Below are 6,000 nucleotides of genomic sequence, written 5' to 3' on the forward strand. Positions count from 1 at the left end.
TTATTAGTAACCTCAGAATCACACGTAAAAAAAACTTTATCACCTAATTTCTATTTTTTCTACATATACAAAGCAGCCAATTGTCCCTTCTTTCCCTGGACAGCCACTGGGTTTGAGCCTTTATCCCAAGAAATGTTTATCCCTAAAAATGGTTCTTAAACCCAAACATTCTGTCTCCGTATGTGCTGGATCATTTTTCTCAGTGGACACTGTGGATGATTTACACTTGAAAACATTTTTGTAAACTCCAGGAATAGTAAATACCCGAAAAGCAGCATTTTCACCCCGTGGAAAAATGTGAAAGATCTATTTTTTCCCCAAGGCTTTAAAAAGATCAAATGAGGACAGAACTAAGTGGTTCTTGTTACAGTTGTGCCCAAAAGTACGGGTGGGGCATATCGGGTGAATTCAGGCTAATTCGGTTGTTTGACCTTGGGGCCAAACGATCAAATTAGAACGCCGGTAATAGGCGCAATCGGTTTTGAACGCCGGTAATAGGCGCAATCGGTTTGGGGACCGCATTAACGAGCCAATGCGGTCCCCGATCCGACTAAATTTTTTAACCTGCCCGATCGATATCTGGCCGATTTTAGGCCAGATGTCGGTCGGGCAGGCCTGTCGTTTGTGCCCCTACATGGGCCGATAAGCTGCCGAAACGGTCTAAGGGACTGATATCAGCAGCTAGAATCGGCCCGTGTAGACAGGATCAGCTGTATATGTTAAGGTGACCAGATCACTTAAAAATTCAGCAACATGTCTAATACATGTTGCAGGGCAGCACTGATTGCATTTAAAATAAAGTGAAATTAGTTCAGCCCTGCTAGCTGGGGTTTCTAGACAAGTCCCTGAATTTTCAAGTGATCTTGTCACCCTGCAATATGTGCCTTTTAGTACCCATAGCAAAAGGTTACCTGTTTAAAGTAAATTGCTGAATTGCACCATGCAGACACCTTATTCTAAAAAGTGGGGAAAGATAGGGATGTGTCTTTGCAGAGGAAAAAGCAAAAAAAAAGGCAGATTTTGGCAGTGGCATTGATTAGGGAAGGATTAGGAAGAACATCACAAATATAGATTGGGAGAGGAGGAGGAGGATGGTGAGCAAATAAAAAAGAACAGAAGAAGGAAACAGAGGAGGGGAATAGGGAGGAAAAGAGTGGTTAGCTGGCCCAATGCCTGGGGTTTCCTGGTGAGCACCATTCCCCAGTCCCATACTGCCCCCTTAGCCCACAACAGGGCTAGTAACATATACAGTTTAACTGTTACCCTGTTGAAGTATCTGAAAACCAATATTATCCTGGTTAGGCTTCGAGCCCCACCACCCGAGAACCTCTGTCCTAAGCCATTACTGGGTGCCACAGTCCATCCAGACTGGGTAGCCCTGGGTTCCCAAATTATAGTATAACAGGTACTTTGCCCTCTCAGGGTGAAACTTTTACTTACATGACTGCAGATAATCAGTGAAAGAAGAGTAAAGACTCAAATAGTGAGCCTTGTAAATATTGCCAGTGGTACATACAGTATAATAATATATTATAATAATAACTTTTCCCCACAGACGCTATCTTAGGGAGCTGCGTGTTCCTCTTATCTAAGCTCTGTGTGTGCTCCCTACCCAGAGGACAAGCCGTGCCATTAACTTGATTACAAGACTTAATAATTGTGATAACAATCTAATGTTATAATTACTGAGATGCCCACGGCCGCATCATTCCAGCTGGCAGCCATAGTTAAATCCCCAACAGGTGAAGACTCTTCTAGGGAATTAATGGATCTGCGCCAACAGCTCAAGAGGGAAATACTATCGGCATCAATGGAGTCAAGCAAATGCTTAAGGTGTAATGTAACACACAGCAATGTGGCAACAGCGAGGGTGCCAAGCTCTGGGGAAGGAGAGGGGGAAACCTCAGTTCAGTGTACCAGATACAGTTTAACTATTGGTTCTGTAGAGTATCTGGAAACATCTGGGGAACATAGATTGTTGCTGGGGTGAGGACTATGCACTGTGCTTTGGATGGACAGGTATGGGACCTGGTATCCAGAATCCTTGACATCTGGGGTTTTCTGGATAAGGGATCTTTCCATATTTTGGAACGCCGTGCCTTAAGTCTACTAAAAAATCATTTAAATATTAAATAAACCCAATAGGGTTGTTTTGCCCCCAATAAGGATTAATTATATCTTAGTTGGGGCCAAGTACAAGATACTGTTTATTATTACAGAGAAAAAGGATACCATTTTTAAAAAACTTAATTATTTTAATAAAATAGAGTCTACGGGAGATGGCCTTTCCAGTAATTTGGAGCTTTCTCAATAACAACTTTCCATATAACGGATCCCATACCAGTATAAACATTCATACAGAGGCATTTTCACACACACTGTATAATTATGATGATCCAAATGAAGTTGGAGGTAGGCCACAGATTGCTTCTGTCCAGTAATGAAGCCTAATGCTCTGATTGGTTACTTGGTTACTTTATAACACAGATGATAATAAGTAGCCAACAATCCCAAAGTAAATTGCTGAATCTCTGGACTGAAGATCTAAAGGACCTTCTGCAACCCCCTGGGCTTTCCAGAAGATCATCTTTGCCAGTATTACATTTTCTCATCTCAGTTATCAGTTCTTGAGACTGGAGGGCTGGGGGCTTTTTCATGATATAAAGCAGAGCTTTGGTCACTATTTTCTATGTTTCTCTTTTTATCATCAGATTTTACATTGCTATACCCAGCAATGGGTTCTAGGGGGTTGGAGAGCAACAGGTTGAAGATGACAGTTTGCAAGGCAGCCATATACAACCGGCAATGTCCTGCTTAGGTCTGGGCAACGTAAATGCAAAATGCTTCTGGGACAGCAGTAAAAAAAATGAGTCCAACACAAACGTTGATTTGATCCAGTGTTTGCAGACGTCTGATGGTTTATTTTTAGGAAGGTGTGTCACAAGGGATGCGCACAGGGTTCGTGATCTTATTAAATACTCATCATAATAAGGAATGTCCTGTTTATAAGCATCAGCCCAGCATTCCAACCACTCCAGCCTGAGCCCTTTATAGTGCTGATAGCGAATGCGCTGCTTTAACAACTGGATCAGTACGTTATTGGGAAGTGTTCTACAGGGAAAACACAGTCTAAGCATAGTATACACTCAAAAACATGAACAATCTAATTAGAATTTTTAACTACTGAAGTTTGATTACTGAGATATATTATGAATTACAAAGAATCACAGAAGGATTCAATAACACATGAGAATTATTAAATTGGAGGAACAGAGACATTCAAATTCAGGGCATTAGGGATCAAGCAGCTAGGCTGTGCCAGTGACCATAGAAATCTAGAAACAAGTAGAGGAACAAGGCCTGAGCATGAAATTAGATGGCACATTCAAAGTTAAATTTCAAGGCAAAGGAATGGAGAACAAAGGTGGACCAGTAACCATAGAAAAACAGAACCCAGGAGTTGGGGAATAAAGTCTAGCACAGACACAGGGATTTGAGCATGAAGTAAGATAGGGCATTAATATTCCAATTTCAAGCAATTAGGGAATGGGCAACCCAATGGACCAAATTAGGGCTGTGAATGGCTATTTGGTAGCCCTATGGGGACTGCTGGCCTGCAGGAGGCTCTGCTTGGAATAAAACTGTGTCTCTGTGCTTCCAAAACTTACCTCCAAGCCAGAGATTTAAAAATGGCACCTACTTTGTGGCCACTGGGAGCAACATCAAAGGGGGCTGGTGAGGAACATGTTGCTCCCGAGCCACTGGTTGGGGATCACTGACTGACCCAGAACACCAAGTGCCATGTTTCCCAGCCACATTGGAATGAATGGACCTCCACACCATTTCAGTTAGAAGCCTTCCAACTGTATATGTAAATATGCCTCTAGGCACAAGGAGCAGAGGCGCAATTTAGTCCCACACTTTAGGCTTGCCATTGACTGGGCACTACGAATAGGGCAACCTGCGGGTTGGGTGGGTTCAGGGCCTTGTCTCACAGCTCATTGTCACTGCATGGTCCAAAGTGTTGAACATCAAGGGGTAGATTTATCAAAATACGAGATTAGAGCTCACCACAGAAAAATGCACCTCCTATTAATTCCAATGGGATTTTTAGAAGCCTATTTCTCAATGGGTGAAAGTTAGAGTTCACCATTTGATAAATACACTTTCAAAAATCCCATAGGAATGAATAGAGAGTGGGTGAATTTTTAATCTCACATTTTCATAAATCTGCCCCAGGGGTTCAGGAGCAGTTACTGTGGGATTCTGGGAAAAATACCGTGCAGTATGGAGGGACTGCGCTCTTTCCTCCTCTTAGTAAATGTGCGAGGGCAGTGAGTGATACATGAGAGGTGGTTACACGCTGTTTGGGTTGTGTATGTGTGAATGTGTCTCCCTGTTACACTATAACTGATATACATCGTCGCCTGTGCTGCTTGCTGGGTTACAGGGGGAAATATAAGGAGCAGACATGGCTGTTCCATAGCGAGGAGGGCTGGCGTGCCTACTAATTAATTCTCTCTCGTGTTACAGAACCCTTCTCTGTGGATACTGCTGGCTCAGATTTAGTACTTAGGCACTGAAGAGGTTAAAGGGAAGCTCTATCTTATTCCAAAGCCCATTTATATCCCTTATCCCAATGGATTCCCTTTTTTAGTTGGGCCCTAGGTGCTCTGATTCTCATCCCTGCAACTCCCCAGCAGTGGGTGGAACTACAAATCCCAGAATGCTCAGCCTCCTTTATTTTATTCCATTCCAACATGGAAAATACCAATAAACATGATTCATATTCATTGTTTTCTTCTGAAGCATCTGTTTCAGCATGTTAAATCTGTATGTAAGTTCTTTGAAGGCAAACTCCACCCAAAAACTATGAAAATGTAACTTCCCACTATACATTAATTGCACATTACTAATGGCCTCGAAGGGGTGGCTCACCTTCCAGTTAACTTTAGAATATCCTATTCCTAGCAACTTTGCAATTGGTCTTCATTTTTTTTTTTAGTTTTTTAATGAATTGCCTTCTTCTTTTTCCAGCTTTCAGATAGGGGTCACTGACCCCAGCAGCCAAAAACTTATTGCTCTGTGAGGCTACAATTTTTTGGCACTGTTACTTTTTATTTCTATTTAGGCCCTCCTCTCTCTTTCAGCCCACTGCTGGTTAAATTGGACCCTAGCATCCGGATAGCTTCTTAAATTCCAAACTAGAGAGCCACTGAACAAAAAGCTAAATCATTCAGTAACTGCATATAATGAAAAATGAAGACCAATTGCAAATCAGAATAGCACTCGCTACATTATACTAAAAGGTAACTTATAGGTGAACTTCCCCTTTAAACATATTTGTAAATGTAATTGCTGTTGGAAGCAGCTGTTGAAATCGCTATAAAAAGCCTCTGGCTTTTTATATTCTCTGCACTGCTTCTTCTTGTACTAAACTATGTAGCAGAAGCCAATTTATTAACAGACTTCAGGGGTCATTTAACATTGCCAGGGCAGGGTGCAAAGTGCATAAAACATGTTTCCTGTTTTTCACGCTTTGCACCCTGCCTGTCAGTAGCACCCACAGGTGCAGGTCTGGAGAGCAGCAAGGACCTGTGCACCCAACATGATTAATCAGAAGAAGTGGATGGGAGGAGGGACTAGAGATTGCCCCAAGATCCGCCTATTTTTTGGGTTTGGTCGGGTCAGGTGTAAGTTTATGTTGGCCAGCTGCAACATGCAGTACCTTTCACTCTCCTCATCCCTCTGCCTCTAAAGGTCCCCATACACTATAAGATCTTCACCCAATATCCCCACCTACGGGTGGGCGATATCGGGGGGCATGTTGGCGATATGTGGGCGATATCGGGGGGCATGTTGATTCCCCATTGCAACATTTAGAATTCGATCGTTTGGCCACAGGGCCAAACGATCGAATTCTAAACATTGCAGTGGGGGAATCAACGATCCAATGCGGTCCCCAATCCGACTGGATTTTCTAACCTGGCCGTTCGATAT

Source organism: Xenopus tropicalis, chromosome 1 (assembly GCF_000004195.4).
Source record: "Xenopus tropicalis strain Nigerian chromosome 1, UCB_Xtro_10.0, whole genome shotgun sequence".
NCBI classification, from domain to species: Eukaryota; Metazoa; Chordata; class Amphibia; order Anura; family Pipidae; genus Xenopus; species Xenopus tropicalis.